This window comes from Eubalaena glacialis, chromosome 13 (assembly GCF_028564815.1).
Source record: "Eubalaena glacialis isolate mEubGla1 chromosome 13, mEubGla1.1.hap2.+ XY, whole genome shotgun sequence".
Lineage (NCBI taxonomy): Eukaryota > Metazoa > Chordata > Mammalia > Artiodactyla > Balaenidae > Eubalaena > Eubalaena glacialis.
In genome coordinates this window covers 63,791,556-63,813,932 of record NC_083728.1, presented here as the reverse complement: position 1 = coordinate 63,813,932, position 22,377 = coordinate 63,791,556, and positions in this window count along the sequence as shown.

Sequence of the window (22,377 nt, the reverse complement as noted above, 5' to 3'; positions counted from 1 at the left end):
AAATTGTGTTGCCTGCCTGTCAACTGCCTTCTATTTTAAGATAGGTATCTTGCCTCATCTTAAAAAAAAAATCCTTCTTGCTCTTTGTGAGATTTCTCCCAGCATGACTTAGATTGAGGCATATGGCGGAGGATGGACACCACCCTCCACTCATCTCAGAGACCAGCCTCCCCGATGCCCCAGGTGATTGAACACAAATCACTCAGCTGCCTCCGGGGGGAGGAGAAGAAAGACCTGGGTGGGTATTTGTCACACCAGAGTCTCTGCAACAGCTTGATTCAAAGGTCTTGTCAGAAGGTGAGGGACATTTTCAGATCAAGTTAGTTCAAACATTGTTGGTGGAAATCCCACGGGTTTCTCTTAGTAGACTATGAAGAGATGGAGAAAATCAGCCTGAGGTTTAACTTGAATTCCTGTTCAATTCATCAACGAACACATTTTGAAAGAAAAGGGAATGAATATTCATTGAGTGCCTACTATGCGCCTGAAACAGTGTACTAAACAGTACCTACTAAACACCCAAAACTTTCATCTATTGATAAATTATACATTTTATGCACCATGTGTCCAGGCATGTTGAAAGCGCTGTGCATATACTAATTCATTTAACTCTCACAACCACTTTATATAGTAGATACTATTATTATTTATGGATATAAGGAGAAGTGAGCATGAGAAGTGTATCAGTTATCTTTTGTGGCTAACAAACATCCCCTAGCCATAATGGCTTTAAAAATCAAGCATTTATTTAGCTCTTGATTCTGTGAGTCAGTTGAGGGTTTTTCTGATCTGAACCACTTCAGCTGATCTTGGCTGGGCTCTCTCGTGCAACTTCTGTCAGCTTGGGGATAGGCTGATGGCTGGAGTGAGGATGGTCTCACTCATGTGTCTGGGGGTTGGAAGGCTGTTGGCCAGGAGACAAGGCATCCTGTCTCTCTCATCATCCAGCCAGCTAGTATGAGTGTCTTCACGTGGCATCAGTGTTCCAAAGTAGCAAGAGGGGGCAAGCACTTCTCAAGTCTCTATTTGAATCACATTTCCTCTTGTCTCATGAGGCAAAGCAAGTCACATGACCAATCCCAGAGCCCTGCAGAAGGGACGACCTAATTGCATGTAGAGAGAGAGAGAACTGAATACAGTGGGGCCATCACTGCATCCATCTTCCACAGAGAGGTCATGTCACTTATCTAAGATCACACAGCTCATAAGTGGTGGGGATAGGATTTCAACCCAGATAGTCTGACTCCAGAACCTGTGTTCTCAAATACCATGCTATTCCATAATACGTTATTTTGCTTTATTCTCAAAAAATTAAATTAAATTTAAAAATTCTAAAGAGAAGGGTTATTCCTAACTCTATTTTAGATTTTAAAAATGAAAATCTGAACCTCAGTGGGGTTAAATAATTTTCCTGTGGTCACACAGCTAGGAAATAAAGGAAGCTGACTCACTTTTAAAAGCTCTCTCTCTCCCCTGCGTCACGCCAGTACCCACCTGTGCTTGCTGAATCAACCTGTGTGCAGAAGCACCAACAAGGGACCACTTTCAGAAAGTAAGAGAAGGCTTATGTGGGGTTGTCAACACAGGCTGAGGTCTTCCCTAGCCACTTTTCCCAACTACTGCCCTGAAGTTTTATTCCCATTCAGGAAATTAATTTCTCCTTAGCAGAGTGGTAGGTGTTGTGGCATTCAAAAGAAATGAAATACCAATTTTCAGCTCCCTGGATGCTTACAAAGTGCAAAGTTATGAAACAGCAAATGCTAACACACAGTGAAGTAGGTGGATGTGTGAACAGATGGAAGCAATTATGGGCAACTGGAAGGTGAGTGTAAATAGGGTTAATCAGAGAAGACTCCCCAGAGGAGGTGGGCTGGAGAAAGAGTGGGATGCAGATTGACCCAAAAAAAGAAGGAATAACCTATCTTAGAGCTACACCTTTCTTAGAAAAATGTGAGCACGGGATACTTAATGGTTAGGTCTCTTTCACTACACGTAACAGTAACCAATTGAAGCCAACTTAAGCCAAACAAGTAGGTTTCCAAATTTAATATGAGAATACAGAACCCAAGATAGCAGTGCACCAGGGAAAAACTGGAATCAAGCGATCAAATGCCACCAGAGTGCCCTCTGCCTTTTCTCCCTGCTTTATTATTTCTCAGCCAACAAGCTTCCATTGCTTGTTGGAGGATGGCTGCCTCTCAATTCAACTCCAATTTCCCAACAGAGTGAATCTGATTGGCCCAGTTTGAGGCATCTGTCCATCCTTCATCCAATGAGCTTCTCCAAGGGGGCTAGCATCACAAACATGGCTGCTGGGGAAGCCAGCTTGTGAGTTTGAGGGCATTGGCTCCTGGGCTGGGCAAACATCACAAAGTGGGTCTACTAAGGGTATACCGCCATCAGTATAAGTGGCGGTGAGCCCAACTGGATCTAGGAAGTTTTGAAGGGTGGGTCGGTGGGAAGAAAGCTAGGAACTGCTGATGGAGACCACTGAATTCTAGCCAGAGTACATTAGTCTAAGACTCATCAAAAATCATGAGCCTTGAGAGGGTTATCACAGAGAGATTTATAATCAGGAAAATGATGCAATTGAAAATTATATATTTCTCTTGTGAAAGCAACACATATTCATTACGGAAATTTTGGCAAATACAGAAAAGTATGCTATTATTTCCTTCCGTTTTTACACTCACACAAACATGCTGGCATCTGGCAGTAGATGAGGGTCACTTTCAGAACCAAATAGTTTATCCACAGTGGAAATCACTATTAAGTTCTGGATCATGTTATATAAAAGTATTATATCTTACTTGTACTCACTTGATATTATCATTACTTGGGTTTTTGGGTTAAAATTATACAAAGTGTCTTTAGATAGCATGACTTATGAGTATTTCCTCATGCCATTTTGTATTCTCCAAAATTAGGCTATTTGATCTTAAGATAGCCATAGTGAACTTACCCATTCCTCTTTGGTCAGACAATTGGATCGTCTCACCTTGTTGCTATTATAAATGACTCTGTGATGTATAGTCTCATTTCTAAAACTTCATCCCTATTTGTGATCGATTCCTCAGCAGTGGAATTATTGGGTTACAGGTAAGAACATTTTTAAGTCTCTTGATACACATTGTAAATTGTCCATCCAGAAAAGATGTGCAAAAGGAAGCATTCCAGCCAGGCATGAAGAGAGTATTAACAGACCAGAAGGCAAGCATGGGCAGGTCCATTGAATTACTGCCCATGAGTAATGGCACCAAGCTCTGTTAGGGTGGATGCATCCATTTTCACACTATGAGACACTTCTCGTGGAGCCCTAATACTCAAAGTCCATTGCTGAGGACACTCTCTACCCTGGATTAGCTTTGCCAGGATTGATTGTTTCTCTGACACTCTTTTTTTTCACATTTTTATTTCTGGCCAGTGTATCTTTTTATAGACACATGGTCTTTAGCTATTAACAACTTCAGCGAAGTCTTTTTCCAGCCTAGAAACTTGAGCTCTTTCTTTGCTATCTGTCTCTGCCCTGATCCATTATATTGATTTCATAGTTTGATTACCAGACAACTGCCTCTTTTCTAACATCCAGGCTAGTTGTTGGGAGGGGATAGGAAGACATCTTTCTTTCATCACTAATCTGCCTGCAACATACATGTTCCATTGGATCGTCATCATAGCCATGTGAAGTGGGCAAAGAAAGAGAGAAAAACTGGGTAGTTCTCCCAGGAGTTCAGATCTCATTAGTGGCCCTGCCAGAACTTGAACCTGACATTATTCTTTCAACATCATCTCCCAAGGCAGAGAGATTGTTTCCAGAGCCACCAGTTAAAAAGCTGTGGGGTACAAGAAACTTGAGTGAGGGGTATGATCACAAAAAGGAGAGGAAGTGATTGAATGTGAAAGTCTTATAAAGGAAGAACCAAGACTGGGAGAAGCCTGTCTGCAGTGGGAGAAAATAAAATCCAAAGACAGAAAAAAGGAGAAAACAAAGAACACGGAGCATTTTCAAACAAGTGGATCCAGTTGTCCTTAAAGCAAATAACTCTACCCCTGCCATTCCCAGTTACGTTAGCCAAGAAAGCCCCAAATGATGTTGCCCACGCCAGTTGGAGTTGACCTTCTGTCGCTTGCAATGGGAGAGTAAATTATGTACGAGTCACACTGCCACTCCAGACCTATATACAGAAACACAGAGAAAGAGGTGGCAGAGTCCTTGGGCAGGAGTGAGTGTGCTTTGTTAACATCCAAGACCTTCCTGTCAGCTCAACCTGCCTTCCTTCCATCTCCCCATTGAGGTCTCTCATGCTATTAATAAGAATTTTCTGAGCTTCTCTAGTCTGACTGGTTCACCAAGCATCAAAATCTCCATGCCAGAGTTTGTGTTCTTGGCAGCTCTACAAATTTGCCCCCTTGGGATGAGGGAGCAAAGGTTAGGGCTGTGTTGGGCTTTAATCGGTCGTGCACAATCCCGAAGAACAGGCAGGAATCAATGATATATTTCCACAGTCAACTTTTTTTTTTTATTCTCAAAACAACAGCATCAAAAGGTTCATGCCAGACTGCAATTGAAAAAGTCAATTTAAAAAAAGAAATTATTCTTCCTTTTCTTGCTCTTTCATGAAAGGAGTAATGAATGTGTTTACCATATGGAGATGAGGAAGAATCAGCTAGAACAACTCAGAAAGTATGGTGTTTCATAGTGGGGTTTTTTCCCCCACTTTTGTAGAGAAAGCCAATTGCAGTTTCTAGGATGTGTTTGTTGGATGAAGAGTGATGGGTAAGAAAAAGGAAGAGAAGGTATATTCAGAGTTCAGGATGTGTGCAGTGAGAAATTCTTCTGTTAACTCATGAAATACATAGATGTCTCAGTTCATGACACACACAGGGCCTGCAGTGCATATGGCAACTGGCTGGATGGTAACCGCTATCATGGTCCAATGATGCCAATGGGCAGCCAGTTTGAGAACCACTGGACTAGCTTGTTTCTCCAGCCCAGATATCTTTTATATAAGCCAATAGCCCTAACTAGCCTTTCCAAAAGTAGATGATGATCTTAGCACTGAGGTTTACATTTGAATGAATGAGTAGAGAGATCTGTTCTAGTAAAGTCTTTGACCTCCATGCCCTTGACTTTTGGGAAATGTGTTTCAAATGGGAAAAGGTGAGAAATAGAAAATACATGAAATCATCCCTCCATTTCATTTATTTATTAATTCACGAACTCGTATTTTTCATGTGTCGAACATGTATTATAAAGTAGACATTTCGGGTATTGCCTTGGGTAAGACAATCTGTGACCTCAACCAAGACACTTAAATTAGAACAACAAAGTGGTAGATTAGAATACAGTCTGATGAGTGCCATGAAAATAGTAACACTCACAGGGCATGAATGGATCCTGTAGCCGTGGAAGGAGGAAAAGCAAACACAGGAAAACCGCTCGTGGGAGGATGAGATTGAAGTGAAGATGGAACCGTGATTACGGAGACGTGAGGAGATGAGTCTGGTGAAACTGGCGAAGGCTAAATCAGTGATTCTCAACCTGCCTGCACGTCAGAACCATTGGGGGGCATAAAAAAATACCAACACTCAGTTCCCACCCAAAACCAATTAATTAGAATATTTTGGTGGTGAAACGGGAACGCAGACATCAGTATTTTTTTAAAAAAATCTCCCCAGGCGATTCCAGTGAACTGCTAGTTTGAGAAACACTAAACTTGATTATAAAGGGTCTTGTTACCAATCTAAGGAGTATGTGCTATGAATTATTTAAAAAAATAAAATAAAGTAAAAGACTCCTGATACCATGGAGGTACTTAGATCCAAGAAAGAGCGTTAAAGTTTCAGACCAATTTAAATAAGTCTCCAGGTCATTTTGCTCTTTGAACCCTGCCAAACCAAAGGTCATCTTCTAGAGGGAGTCAGGATAACATAATGGTTAAGGGCAGAGCTTTGTGAAACAGGACTGGATTGAAGACCTGTTAGCAGGTTATTCAGCCTTCTCTCTGTGCCTCAGCTTCCTCATCTATAATATCTGATTAGTAATATCTGCCTCTTTCATAGGGATGTTGTGAGATATTTATTGAGGACCTACTGCCCGTTGGGCTCTTTGATAAACCCTGGGAATATAACAGCGATTTTAACAAATGACACAATGCTTATTCTCACGGAACTTAACTAAAGAAGAGTTGGACGTTAGTCAAATAACCATACAAGCAACTATGGAAAAATTACATAATTATAACTATGTAAGCACGAAGGGATATACTTATTTAGGAGGAACACCAGGAACTAAGAAAATGTGCAATAGGAGCGCTCATCTGGGAACACTAGGCTGGAATTTGAAGGAATAGAAGGTAATCTGAAGACAATGCAGAGGAAGGGGAATTTGATGGTAGTGCGAGTGAAGGGAAGTCCCAACAGAGGAATGTGTAGAAGCAGAGGCGGCCCTGAGAGGTGGGGCAATAATGGACGGAAATGACACAGCGAGGTTTCAGGTGCAGTGACAATTCCCAGGGCTTATCAAAGAGCCCGACATGCAGTAGGTCCTCAATAAACATTTTACAACATCCCTATGAAATAAGCAGATATTACTAATAATCAGTTAGCAGCAGCAGCTGTCTTAGAATTTAGACTTCAGATAGGTGAGAAATAGAAATGGAAGAAGAGATTCATTGCATCAGGTAATTTCTAATTTTTAAAACGCTTTTAAATATGCATGATGTTGAAGGTAAAACATCCATGACGTTTAAGACCAGTGCTTTGTGTTTATTGAAGGTCTCAAGGAAGAAACGTTGGCTTTCATTCAAGCCCAGGGCAAAAGGCTCCCTCATGAGGACCATGCTCACCACCAAGGATAACTCCTGGCTGAATGCTGAGACAGCCTTTTTCCAGAGTAAAGAACAGTGTCTCAAGCCAGCCCGCACCCTGGGAGATTACCAGCGACTCTGGCACATTTATGCTTGTTATCCCAACCAATATCGAAACATGCTTGAAAACTGTCCCATCTCTTCCCTCAAGCCCTCCAGGAATGGTTTGAGTGACAAAATGCAATAATATCCTTCCTGGACTTCCTTGGAATTCCCATTGTGGGCTCAAGATGAAGCAGTGAGCCATAGCCAGCCATGATCGCTGTGTATTCCAGCAGCCGATGGTACCCATTTGATCAATTATTTTAATATAAGTTGCATAAGGAGCTTTGTGCATCAGGGCAAGCAGATTTTGCACTTCCTGACTACAGATTTTTATTTCCTTAATCTTTTGTTTTCTCAGTCTCTGAGGTTTACTTCGTTCAAAAGAGAATGCCCATGAGGGGGTCCAACCCTGTGCCCACCTTATGGTAAGCCCACGTCTCTGCTTTCCCTCCTACACTGTAGTGTGTTTGCCAAGAGGCCATACAGAGTGTAGTTAAAAGGCATGGGCCTTAGAGGCAGACAGAGCTGGACTGAAATTTAACCTCCGTAATTTAACCCACTGGTGTTACCTTGGACGTGACCACTAATTCTTTGATTCTTGATTTCTTCAGCTGAAAAATAGAGATTGTACTGTGGGATTATTGTTAAGTTCAGTGATTACTATGAAAACCACCTGGTCCAGGACTATTTAATAGCAGACATTACGTTTACGGAAGTTATTATTCTCATGACTAACATACTATTTTCTCTGTCTTGAGTGTTCACCTTTTTTCTGCCAACAAATTTCACTTGACTTTGAGGAAATGTTATTTTGCCCGTGGATATTGTATTAGCTAGAACTCATCAGGACTCCCTTTTTTCTGTGATGAAAACATTCATCACAAATTGGTTAAGGCAAAAGCGCACAAAAGTCCAGCTGTTATGAGCTGCAGGCATGGCTGGATCCAGATGCTCAGATGATGCTGTCAAGAATCTGCTCCCTATCCTCCCTCATCTCCACCTGGCCCTGTTTTCATTGTCAGGCAGGCTCTCCCCATGTACTGACAAAAATGGCCTTCAGCAACTCTAAATTAAGACAGTGCCAGTTTAGCAAGGCTAATGGAAAGTAACTATTTTCCCAATACTTCCAGAAAAATTCCTGGGCCTAATTCTCAGAAGCACTTTGATCATGTGGCCATTCCTAAACCTGTCTCAGTGGCCAGGGATGCAGTGTTCTGATTGGCCAGATCTGTGTCAGGAGGCATATCTGGGGTGGGTCCCTAGGGGAAACATGAGATGACTTCCCTTGAAGAACAGTACCTGGAAATGCAGACAAAACCAATTCATGTTCACTAACTATAGGCATTTTCCAATTTTTTCCCCTAAATATCAAATCCCTTCCCCATAAACCAGCTGTTGGCAGAAGAGGTTCACTTTGATCAGCTGCTCAGCTAGTCTCCCTCCTCCCAGCCTCATCAGTTCCCCCATCCAGCCTTTACCTCCGCTCCAGGAGACACTGGGCCTCCAACCCTTTGCAGCCTCCACATTTATCCCAAACTGCACGGCAAGAAGAATTGCCAGTGAGGGAGATAATTGTAGCCAATCATTTGGTTTCAAATCACCCACTGCCAATACATGTTAAACCTCTCAGTAGCAGAGCCATTCCACCACTAAGAACTGCCAATTTAAGAGAAATAAGCAACTTTTCTTCCTTCTCTGATTTCTAGCCTCCCCCAAACAAAGAAGTATTCTTTACCTTGACTTTACAGTGACCTAAATAACCAACAAGAGCAGTAATATGGTTTCCATTGACTGTTTGCTCTGCAGCTGAGCCTAGCAGGGAAACACCAGGTACACCTTCCTCCTCGCCCCATGCCTACACCCATGTCAGACATCATTAACCAATCTGCCACTTTTTCCTGATAAACGTAGGCCTGATCTCTGAATCAATACAGCATCTGGTATGAAAAGAATGGAGCTGATTTCATTCATAAGAAAGGACACCTAAACCTCTCAGGTTTTGGCATTATCTGTGTTTATGTCTGTATCTAACAAGTTTTAATCCTCACAACAATACCCCCACTTTAGGCATTATTATCCCCATTTTACCGGTAAGGAGTGGGACTCAGAGAGGTATAGCCACTTACTATCACACAGCTACTAAAGCCATCTGATTCCACAGCCCATGTTTTATACCACTCCTCTCCCTCCCTCTCCTCCTCCTCCTCTATTCATATTAAAAACAGCAAACTGTTCACAACTGCCTGCTGCCTACTCAGCAGCAAGGGGTAGAGCAAAGGCTCAGAGCTTGATGGCAGCCCCAGGAAAGGCTGGCTCCCACTTATCATCTCCAAAGGCTCCAGGTGACTCACTCACTCACTTGATAGCCAGCCCTGCCCCCCCAGGAGCACCCGAGGCCACAAGGAGATGGTCCCCAAGCACAAATGTGTTACAAGTGGTCCCAGAGCCGGACCAGCCCTGCCCTGCTCAGTGGGAAGACCAATGATGCTATTTTGTTCCCGAAAAGCTGCAGCAACTCTCAGCTTCAGTTTCCTGGGCAAAACTGGCAACAGCGGCGTGTCAGAGCAAATCTCAGTCTTGGCCCCTAACCCCGCCAGTGATGGAGGAGACCAGGAAGCAGCTGGAAGGAGGGCCCTGATGCCAGAGGAAATTTGACAGAACTGAACTCTCACAGCAGGGGCGTGGAGGAGCCGGCCTAGGGGAAGGACAGGGAGGGAAGACTGGTGTCAGTACAAGCTAAGCAAAAACTAATAATAAAACTCACCGTAGCTGCTACCTGCCTTTTATTTTCCCGAAACAACTCTGAATCCCCAGTTCTTCCTCTCCCTCGCTGCCACAACCTTTCTTACTAAACCCAAGAGTCTGGGGAGCCACAGAGGGTAAGCACGTGAGCTTTGAGTCTGAATCCAACATCTGCAATTTACTGCCTGAATAACCTAGAGAAAGTGCTTTAGCTTCTCTGTGCCTCACTTTTCCCATCAGTATAATGGGGATGATAATACTTCATACTTTATTGGAGTGTTTCTCAGTCTTGGCACCATTGACACTTCGAGCTGGATAATCCTTTGTTGTGGGGCTGCCCTGTGCACTGTAGAATGTGGAGCAGCTTCCCTGACCCCCACCCACTAGATGCCAGTAGCACCCATCCACGCACCACCCCCCCAGTCATGCGAACCAAAAATGTCTCCAGACACTGTTAAATATCTGCTGGCCAGGCATGGGGGGCAGTAGATGGCAAAATCACCTCTGGATGAGAACCACTACCTTGTTGGTTTCTTATGAGGATAAGCCAGGTTAATATTACATATTATAAATCACTTAGAAGAGTGCCTAGTATATCATAAATGTTAGCTAAATGTTAGTTATTACTGCCATGCCTTTGCCCATGCTGTTTCTGCCACCTGGGGCACCGTTCCCCTCTTTTTCACACTTCTCACACCCTCGTTTATGACAGACGTTGCTAATCAATTATAGCACTGTCCCTGCTGCCCTTAAGTATGACCTCTGAATCCTTCTCAACCCAGCAGCCATTTTGCCAGATCCAGGTGCTTGCCAGGTAATCTTCAAGGACCAGGAACATTTCCTGGCACCAAGAAGCAGCTCTGAGCAGTTACTTCATCCTGACCTCATGACAACCTTATGAAGGCTCTTAGCAGCTGGAAAGTTTAAATAATTTGCCAGAGGTCATGTGGGTATTAAATCACGGCACCAGATGTGAACCCCAATTCTTAAAATCCTCAAAGCTTATTTTTTGGGCATTGCATTAATTTTTATTTGTAGATGTGTTTATATAAATAAACCCAACTTACATATACACATACACATAAAACTAGAAGAAAGAAATGCAACTGTTAATCAGCTAATAAGCTTATTAGATAATTCTATTTTTCAGTACTTTTGTGTATTCCAACTTCTCCACCATGAACAAGGTGAATTTAGAACCCTGTTTCAAATTCCATTTTGTCCATTACTCTTTCTATGATTTGGGAAGTTACAATACATAAGCTATATTTTTCTTCACTTTAAGGTGAGAACAATAATACCTGCCTTGTATATTTGTTTTTATGATGAAAAAATATAAAACCCTTAAAATATTGCCTGTGGCAAAATATCAGTGCAAAAAGTAAAATTACTATTATTAGCATTTTTCTTTTTATTGTTGAACATTAAAAAACAAGAGATATTATTGAGTGCCATTACACGCTAGGTCAAACTAATGTGCCTTTTTAAGTCTTTTAAAAAATTTTTTTATTGGTATACAATTTTTTTTTTTTAATTTATTTTTAAAAATTTATTTATTTATTTATTTTTGGCTGTGTTGGGTCTTCGTTTCTGTGCGAGGGCTTTCTCTAGTTGTGGCAAGCGGAGGCCACTCTTCATCGCGGTGCGCGGGCCTCTCACTATAGCAGCCTCTCTTGTTGCGGAGCACAGGCTCCAGACGCGCAGGCTCAGCAGTTGTGGCTCACGGGCCTAGCTGCTCCGCGGCATGTGGGATCTTCCCAGACCAGGGCTCGAACCCATGTTCTCTGCATTGGCAGGCAGACTCTCAACCACTGCGCCACCAGGGAAGCCCTGGTATACAATTTTTAAAGGTTACTTTTCATTTACAGTTATTACAAAATATAGGCTATATTCCCCATATTGTACAATACATCCTCTACATCTGCCTCTTTATTCCTGTCCTGCCACTAGGTTCATCAGTACCGTTTTTTTAGATTCCATGTATATGCATTAGCATACGGTATTTGTTTTTCTCTTTCTGACTTACTTCACTCTGTATGACAGACTCTAGGTCCATCCACCTCACTACAAATAGCTCAATTTCCTTCCTTTTTATGGCTGAGTAATATTCCATTGTATATATGTGCCACTTCTTTATCCATTCATCTGTCGATGGACATTTAGGTTGCTTCCATGTCCTGGCTATTGTAAATAGTGCTGCAATGAACATTGTGGTACATGACTCTTTTTGAATTGTGGTTTTCTCAAGGTATATGCCCAGTTGTGGGATCAGATACAAACTATTATATATAGGATGGATAAACAACAAGGTCCTACTGCATAGCACAGGGAACTATATTCAAAACCCTGTGATAAACCATAGTGGAAAAGAATATGAAAAAGAATATATATGTATAACTGACTCACTTTGCTCTACAGCAGAAATTAAACACATCATTGTGAATTAACAATATACTTCAATAAAATTTTTTTTAAAACCTCAAGGTATTGAATGCAGTGGAAGAACTAGCTAAGGCAGAGACTGTTCCATTCCTAAAGTCTGACCTCTACACACAAACCCATGTTTGGGTTTGAATTCCACTGTGCTTTTATAACCTAACACGGTAAACTCCGGTTCCTCTGTCCAGAAAATTAGTCCAGGCTGACATTAGCTTTGCAACCTCACTAATTGCCTGCAAATTCATTTGGCGGAGGGGAAAAAAAACCTTTCTCCTTCGGCTGATCGTTTCTGGCAAACAATTCAAGAATAAAGATTAGCAGCAGGACAGAGAGTCTGGGCTGATGCAGGTTGGCAGCCGGTTTCTGCTCCAGAGAGACCCTGCAAGGTATGCTTCAATTAGCCACTGTAGCTCCAGGCCGGGAAAGGATGCATCGAGAATGCCGCTCAGTGGGCTCTGTGTAAGGCACGCAGCCCTTACGTCATTAGTATGGAAGTTCTATGCTGAGTTAACTGAATGAGCATTAACCGTGAGCCTGCTCTGCTCCTGAGCAAGCAGAGGCTTCGCCCCTCTCGTCTCTGCAGCCCAGCTCCCCATCCAGGAGGCAGAGATGAGTGACTTCATCTTGTCCCTGCCAGGCAGTTCCTCTTCCTCCCTGGTGAGTCCCCTTGTTCCACCAGACTCTCAGGTGAGCACATATAGTTGCCTCTAAACATTGGATGCAAACACATCCTAGTGGTTTTCTGTGCATTCAGATTGCATTCTAGAAGTGGAGGTATCCTCCCTGGAAAACCTGGGCTTGGCATGGCCATTTCCCATGAAAGGCACCGGATCTGCTCAGCCTTGCCCTGTGGCCACAAATCTCTGTTTCTCAATTCTTCCCAAGAACCCCCCTCACTTCAAAAAAGAAAAAAAAAAAATCAGCCACAATCACCAAGAGGGTGAAGTTTAAAATGCTGAAGGCAAAAGGCATGTAATTCTTTTTTCCTATAGGTTCTGCCACCAAGTCTTCATGGGGGGGGAGTCAGAGAATTCTCTGGAATGTGGTTGATGGATAAATTATAGAGAAGCAGCCAGGACGAGGAGAAAGACATGGATGATGTAGTCAGACAGACATATTTGTTCCAAGTCTGGCTCTGCCATGTGCTGGTTGTGTGTCCTTGGAAAGTTAGTTAAACTTTCTGTGCCTCAGTTTCCTAATCTGTAAAATGGAAACAGTTATACTAACCTCATAGGGCTCCTGTAACTAAACAAGAAAATAGGAGTGGAGGTTCCTAGCCCAGCTGAGGCCCTTGCTGAGTAAGCAATCTCCACCAGGGATTAAAAACACATCAGGGTATGGGGATATATGTATACATATAGCTGATTCACTTTGTTGTACAGCAGAAACTAACACAACAGTGTAAAGCAATTATACTCCAATAAAGATGTGAGAAAAACACACACACACACACACATCAGGGGATTTGGGTCTGAAGACCCAGAGGTCTGCACACAAATTTTCCTTTTCTTCCATCATAATGGTCTGAGAATGTCCCTAATAATCTTCAATGCCTTTTTTGCCTGTAACACTTTATAAGCCTGATAGGGACTTAGATTGCTTCCTGGTCTGAAAAGTTTGTTTGTTTGATAGCTAAGACGTGGAAGCAACCTAAGTGTCCATCGACAGATGAATGGATAAAGAAGATGTGGTACATATATACAGCCATAAAAAAGAATGAAATAATGCCATTTGCAGCAACTTGGATAGACCTAGAGATTGTCATAGTGAGAGAATTAAGTCAGACAGAGAAAGACAAATATCATATGATATTGTGTATATATGGGATCTTAAAAAAAATGATTCAAATGAACTTATATACAAAATAGAAATAGACTCACAGACATAGAAAACAAACTTATGGTCACCAAAGGCTTTTTTCTTTTTTTGAAGCCAAAATTTTTTTTAACATTTCCTTGAATTCTCTGAGATGTCCCAGTATCCTTCCAACAAATTGCTTCTTGCCCAAAATGATTAAAGTTGAGTTTTGTTATTGAAAAACCAAAAAATCTTATTAACAAATGCAGAGGGACCAATCCACTGAGGTCTTTTGTTACTGGAATCAGGAAAATGGTCTTCCGCAGAGCAGGAGCCAGTGTATTGATGACAATTCAATGTGGCTTCAATGGATACACGCTCTTCTGACAATTCAGGGACCTGTACTCCCAGAACAATGGAAATCGTCACTCTACCAAAGGACAATCTAGCAGCAAGATCCTCGGGTGCACTTCAGCATTCGTTTATACACCATTTACTACTTGGCAGAGAAACTGAGGGAACATAATGACCACAAATAACATAAGCCGACGTTGGCAAAGCTGGTGCCAATGGAAGAGATATCGGTGATGAAGATGAATTACCTTCAAAATTATAACAGAAGCCAACAATAAAGTACAATTCAATTTCAAAGGCAAAAAGCCTACAAACATTGTAGAAATTCAGCTAGAGAGGAAAGTGAGAAATAAATGTCTGTTCCGAGGGCTACCTGAACTTTGCTGTCAGGTGGATCTGAGCTTTTCTCTCTGCTGTTTTCCAGTCCTGTGACCTTGAACAAGATACGTTCCATCTTGAAGCTTCAGGCTCCACTTTTATGACATAAATAATTCAAAATGGCTCCGAGAAATAAAGGCAGAATATGTGGATCACTTAGTGTCATGCTAGCCCATAATTAATATTCAAGAGGTGATAATTAATGTGATAACAGTGACGATGATGATGACAACAGTGTTGATGAGGAGGAGGATTACAGCTCAAGTTCTGCCTCATCCAGGAAGCCCTTCCTGACCGCTTTATTCCTGACCAATTTTCCTGACCTTTGTGGGTGGTCCTGATGTAGTCCTTGCCTCCACAGTTAAGTAGATAGTTACCTGTGTGTGCAGGAGCAAAGACTGGCTTTCAAGTAGCTTCTGTGTCTCATGTGATAAGGAAAGCACAAGATTTGAAACCAAATTGCATTTCAGAGAAGTTTAGCCATTTGCTCAAGATCACACAGCTAATAAGTGGCAGAGTTCAGCAAATTCAAACACAGGGCTGTCCTACTGCACAGCCCAAGCTCTCACCCTCTGCTTTATCTTTCCTCCCCAGAATGTTCTTATCTATCAATGAAGCTTAGTGTTACGCTTTTGGGACCCACTTCTTGTTGTTGATAATGATAGTCTTGGAGGTGTGTGTCCAAATCCCATGTTGACCTGTGAGAGGGACCTGTGGATGGATTATGGCTCCAGTCAAGTCAAGTACACATAGAGGATGGATTCTTGCCCTTCTCTGGGCCCCAGCATGATGGATTCAGAGTAGCAGAATTAAACTGGAAATCGTCCAACAGTGTGTAATCTACTGCATTCGGGGTCAAGGATGATGGGGGGGACAAAACTTGCAGAGGTAACAGCATTGCTTGGTTGTACCTGGTAGGCAATTAAGAATCGCCAAGTATTTGCACCCCAGTTAACTCAGATTTGTTGTCCTTACTGAAAGTCGCGGATGTTTGACCTGTCCATCTGATGGATGCTAACACCCTCCATGGTCTCCTTGCAAACAGGGCCAGGGAGGCTGCTTGAAAGAGTGGCTGCAGCTCCTCCAGGGTCCATACATGCTTGGCACTGGCCCCGTTCTTTGGCTTCAACGTGGGTCGAGAGCCAAGGTCTCTTTTTTTTTTTTTTTTTTTGAAGTATAGTTGATTTACAATGTTGTGTTAATTACTGTTATATAGCAAAGTGATTCAGTTATACATATATATACATACTTTCTTTTTTAATATTCTTTTCCACTATGGTTTATCATAGGATATTGAATATAGTTCTCTGAGCTCTACAGGACCTTGTTGTTTCTCCGTCCACGGGCTCTTGATCTAGGCTGCCAGGGCTCTAGTACCAGTCCCACCACCTGCGAACTGTGTTCCCTTAGCTACATTATAAGGACGATACTCCAAATGCACAAGCCTTTTGTAAGGAGAAGCCACACATCACACGTACCAAATGTCCCCCGCTCCCCACCCGCACCGAGCTCTCAGGTCACCAGCCACCAGGAAGGCCCAGAACAGATGGAACAGAAGGAACTCAGATGACCTCCACCCTTCCATCCCTCCTTTGCCTCCACCACCCACCATGTACCCCTGCAAAACGCCCAGCTGCATCCCCCAGCTTCCCTCCGCTGGGAAAAAAACACGTGCTATGGGGTCACAGCTCCGAATTCAGATACCTGTGCCTCCGAAACCTGTGTGTCCCATCACAAGCAGCTCTGGAGTGTGTTTCAGCATTTCTAGAACATGAATGGTAACGTGAACTGAATAAAAAGAAGGAAAACTGTGTATCAGCGTCGGGCAGGTGCTGTCATTACAATACACGCTACTGTTGTCCCAGATATTTTCCTCTTGCATGAAGGGGTCGTGCTCTCTTAGCAGAAGTCCTCTCTGTGTCTCTCCATCTCTCTCTCTTTGCCTCTCTCTGTTTTTCTCTGTGCACGGTCAATTATCTCAGTCCTTGCCTATTTCCTTAACCCTGTTTTTTTTTGCGTATCTCACTGTGTCTCTCTCTCCAGATCATTCTCTCTGTCTCTGTCTTTCTCAGCATCTCTGTGTATGTGTGTGTGAATTCTTCCTTTCAGTTTCTGATACCCTCTCTGTCTCCCTGTCTCTCAACCATAGTAATTAAAAGTATATCCTCTGGATCCATCTGCCTGAACTTGCACACTGACTCCACGCTTTAAGAGCTATGTGAACCTGGGCAATTTATTTAGTCTCTCTGAGCTCTTTTTTTTTCACTTCAGAAGGAAGGAAAACAACAGTACTTACCTTATAAGGTTGTCATGAAGAGTAAATGAGTTATTGCAGCTAGAAGCACCCAGCGTGGTGCCCGGCACAGAGCAAGCACTCAATAAATATTAGCTAATAATATTATTATCTATTTCTCCTATTTCAGGTGCATTCTCTCCCTTCCTCTATTTCTATATTTCTGACTCTGTGTTTCTCTGTCTATCCTTGTCTCTCTCTCTCTCTCAACTCCCTCCCTCACTCCTTCCTTCCTTCCCTTCTTCCATCTCTCCCCACCTCCCTCTTTCTCTCTTCCTCTCTTTCTGGACAGAGGCTCACTGTGGCTCCTTTCCTAGGCTTGTTTACTCATATCAGGTTCTTGATCAGGTGTCAATCTCAGGCCACCCACCAGAAATTTAAAAGTAACCCTTGTGGTGCTGAGGTGGGGGAGAGATGTTTCAGGAGCATTTACTGGGTTGCTCAGGAGATGGCCCAGGGGTTCCGTGCCAACAGGAAGGATGCTGGCGCTGTTGTCCTATGCCATGGAAACCACCTGCCGGGCACCACGGTAAGATGGATGATGCTGCTGGGAAGCAGGGAGATGAAGAGCGTGCAGCACAGAGGGTGAGTTTTCCAAAGGGAGCAGAACGGTCGACCATGATTCATCCGAACTCGCTTTTGAACTCAAAACTCAAAGTCAGTTGCCAGTAGAAGTCTGTAAAGAATTAATTAGGGAGCTTCACAAACAGTCAAAACTCATAAATTTGTCACTGTCGAGAAGCATCATATCGTCTGTCGGACATGAAGTATGGCTGTCAGAAGATGGAAAGAAAGGAAACAGTCAAAGAAGCAGGTCTGCTGGCTGTTTCCTTCCCATGCTTAGAGGAAAGGGGCTAGTTAAGAACTTGAAGAACTCAGAGGGAGGAAGTGGCAGTGCCCCTGGACCGTAGCTCCACGAGGGCAAGGCTGGCCACATCAGTTGTGATCACTGCTGGTGCCCCAGAGCCCAGCTTGGTGCTTGGTACGTAGGAGGAACTTAAAATATTTCTTTTTTTAAATTTATTTTATTGACGTATAGTTGATTTACAATGTTGTGTTAATTTCTGCCGTACAGCAAAGTGATTCAGTTATACATGTATATATTCTTTTTTTATAAATTTATTTATTTTATTTTTTATTTATTTTTGGCTGCATTGGGTCTTCATTGCTGCACGCAGGCTTTCTCTAGTTGTGGCGAGCGGGGGCTACTCTTTGTTGAAGCGCATGGGCTTCTCATTGCGGTGGCTTCTCTTGTTGCGGAGCACGGGCTCTAGGCGCACGGGCTTCAGTAGTTGTGGCACGCAGGCTCAGTAATTGTGGTGCACGGGTTTAGTTGCTCCGTGGCATGTGGGATCTTCCCAGACCAGGGATCGAACCCATGTCCCCTGCATTGGCAGGCAGATTCTTAACCACTGCACCACCAGGGAAGTCCCATATATATATTCTTTTTCATATTCTTTTCTATTATGGTTTATCACAGGATAATGAATATAGTTTCCTATGCTATACAGTAGGACCTTGTTTATCCATTCTATATATAATATTAAAATATTTCTTGAAGTGACTAAAGATTCAAAAGGAGGCAGTTGGCAAGGATGAGATGGAGGACCCCAACATCTGGCATTGAACCTGGTGTCCCTCCATTGCTCTCCACACCTTCCTGTTAAACAGGTGATGTGGAGGCATCCTCTCCTCCTTCTGAGCACTGACTCCTCCCACCCAGCTGTTACCATGGCAACCCCAGTAACAATGAAGAGCCTGGCTACGGAACTCCAACTGGCCCAGCCCCGTCCTCACTTCTGTTAGCGTCTGTTTCTTCTCCATGTGTAAAAAGAAGCTCATAATTGCATCTACATTATAGAACTTTTATGGAGACTAAATGAGAAATTCATTTGAAGATGGATATTAGCTACTGCTGTTATTACTATGAGAAATGAAGGGAGATGCATTCGTCTGCTAGGGCTGCAAAAATAAAATACTACAGACTGCATGGCTCAAACAACAGACATTTATTTTCTCACAGTTCTGGAGGCTGGAAGTCTAAGATCAAGTTGTTGGCAGGGTTGGTTTCTTCTGAGGCCTCTCTCCTTGATTTGCAGACGACTGTCTTCTCCTGTGTCCTCAGTCTTTTCTCTGTACAGTACATCCTGTGCCCAAATGTCCTCTGCTTTAAAGGACACCGGTTAGATTGGATTAGGCCCACCCTAACGGCCTCACTTTAACTTAATCGTCTCTTTAAAGGCCCAGTCTCCAAGTATATTCTGAGGTTCTGGGGATTAAGGCTTCAGTATATGAATTTGGGGGAGACAAAATTAGCTCATCATAGGGACCTTCAGTATATTTATGCTTTGGTTTAATCAAGCTTCCTAGTAGCTTAGGAGAAAACAAATGTACCTTCCCACTGGCCCTGAACTGAGCTCACCCTGGTAAAATATTTGACCTAAAAGATGTTTTTCAAACCGGCCCTGTTAGCTAACAAAGAGCCAGGCAGACCAGAGATCTAGGTGTCCGCCTTGGCTCTGCTCCCAGCTGGCTGCATCATAGCATCTCATTCAAGCATCTTACTCTCTCCCTGGTCCTCATTCAGGAGAAGTGGATCATACCACATGGTGCCCAAGATCCCATCTGCTATAATTATCTCTAGATGGTTCCTTAAGACACTGAAAGGATCTGGAAAGGTTCACATACAAAATATGAGTTTGTATACAAAATTTTGTTTGTTCCCCTCTCTGTCTTGGGAAGTTGGTTTCTGGAGTTCTCCATGGCGGTAAGCATGTGGTAGAGGACACTAAAACCATGTGAGAAAAATAAACAAACAAAAAAAGTCAGGGTATCAAGATTGTGTGAAAACTCATGGAAGTCTATTATTGTGATTCATCCGTCTTGCCTGGCATCAAGAAGAGGTTGCAGGTCCAGGTTGTTACCAGAAACAAAAGAATCTAACACACAATTGTGTCCACTCGTGAAGCACAGCACATGTTGCAAAGCTTTCCCTTGCCTTTCTCTTAGCAGATACACACCACTGTATATAAAATAGATAAACAACAAGGACCTACTGTATAGCACAGGGAACGATCGTCAATATCCTGTAATAACTTATAACGGAAAAGAATCTGAAAAAGAATATATATATATGCATATGTATACCCGGATCGCTTTGCTGTACACCTGAAACTAATACAACATTGTAAATCAACTATACTTTGATTTAAAAAAAAAAAAAAAAAAAAAGCCTTTCAATCCCATCAGGCGCCACCTCGGGATCCCCTGGGAGTCTATCTCTTCACCAGCTTCTGCCTCTTTCTCCTCTCCTTACCCTCAAGCTCTTGGTCTTTACTATTTTGCTGCCAGGGTCTTGCTCTATCATAAAGGAACTCAGCTTCTGAGCATGATGTCTGATTCCTTCCTCTGTCGTAAGAAGAGGCTTTAGTCCTTTCACTGTCCTCAGGTGAGAGCAGTCGAGTGCAGTGGGTAAAACAGACATTCTGGAGCCAGTCTGATCAGGCTTGAAACTGGTCCACGTTTGCAATTTATAAACATATATATTGTGGGAGAGTACTCGAAAAACTATAATGGGTACACAATCAGAAGAGTTTGGAGACCCCTGATCTCCAGTAAGCAAACAACCCTTTAAAAAAATAATTTGTGGAATAGTACTTTTCAGAACACCTTTTTCTTAATACTGACTTTCTGAGCCCAATGTAGTTGTCGCTATTTTGCTAATAAAACCTCAGTCTCTTTATTCTGTCTTACTAAAGACTGTCTCCCCACCAAGAATAGAGGGGAAATCTCATCCTGTTACTAATAAATTTTTTAAGTCACCAAAACACAAGCATAAAGATTGCATCTGAGAGAGAGAACGAAAGACTGGGGTGTTTAACACATAATAAATCAGTAAGTATGGCTATCAGACAACCCATTTCTATTTGCCATCTCCTGCGCATTAGCTCCCACCCACCTCCAAACCCGGTTTTCAGTGATATACATATCATTTTGTTTCACATTCCCTTTATCGTGCATTTTCAGGGAAAAGCTGCATTTTTCTGCAACTGCTGTTTTATTCTAACATCCATGTCTGATTTCAGATATTGACTTCCAATTCTTGAGACCAACTGTGTTCACAGAATTCCGTGTAATTTGGATACTTACCTTGGAAATAGCTTTGGGCTATCTTGTTCCAATCTTCTTGTATCACTTGGGGGGGGGGCGGGATTTCCTAAATCCACTTGCCAATACCCAGAATTGTGTAATCTTGAGTTTCTTCATATAAGTTTGTCCCAAGGCACCTGCCCCTTATACACCTGCCTTCCTGATACTAACTGGAATCAGCTGAAAGTAAAGGGGACTGCTCAGGGTGGGGGGGATTGATGGTGAACTCTATCCCTAAAGGAGAGTTTCTCAACCTTGGCACTATTGGCATTTGGGGCCAGGTAATCCTCTGTAGGGTCTGCCCTGTGCATTGTGGGATGTGTAACCGCATCCCTCGTCTCCACCCACTATTTGCCGGTAGCATCCCTCCTAGAATCATGACAACAAAAATGTCTCCAGATATTACCAATGTTCCCCTGGGAGACAAAATCATCCCTAATTGAGAATTCCGTCTTAGAAGTAGTCAAGCAAAAGGTGAACACCACCCCAATTTCCTCAAGTTCAAGTGCTAGATGGGAACTTGAAACAGATTCTAAAGTCCCTGGACACTATAAAAGTCTACAGTGCCATAAAATGGTTTTAAGTTAGTGGTGATGGTGGGGTGAGGTTGGAGGGAGAGGAAAGAGGCAGGAATAGGACAAGTTTAGAATCCAAGTCAAACAGATTTGGGGTCCCCCAAGGCATCATCTGATATTGTTCCTGTTCCTCTCCCCCGCATCGATCCTGGCGGAGGTTCAGTGGGATGTTGGAGGAGGAACAAAAGGCTGATTCAGGACTTTGAGATTCATAGCAATGGGTGGTGCCTCCAGAGTGTCGTAAGTACCAGGTGGCTGAGTCTCCCCCAAGTGGCCCTCAGGGACGTTTTGCCCTTTCATTCAAAGGAGGAGGTGCGTCTCTTAAGCTTTCCACCCCCTCCACCCCAGGCTCTGTGCTCCAACATCTCTGAGTACCAGGAGTCGCTGTTAGTGGGGATGCCCACTCCTGGCATTCCTGAGCTCTCTTTTCTGCTTTAGGACAATCAGCTTCCTCTCTGGGCTACTGGAGGGACGTCAGGAGACGTGGGAAAGGGGGACAGCCACAGTTTTGCCCCCTCCCTGCCCTTGGATCCCCACAGCTAGCACAATCCTCATGGACATTCACTTTCCAAGGTAAGAGGTTCAGGCAGACACAACCCATCATTTTCATAGGAAATGACATGCAGTCTAAGAGGCGTGGGCCGATTGCAAAGCTATTATAACCTGCTACTGACTATATCTCGTATTATTAAATAACCATCTCACTGGAGCCTGGGGATTTGGGGTTTTTTAAGGC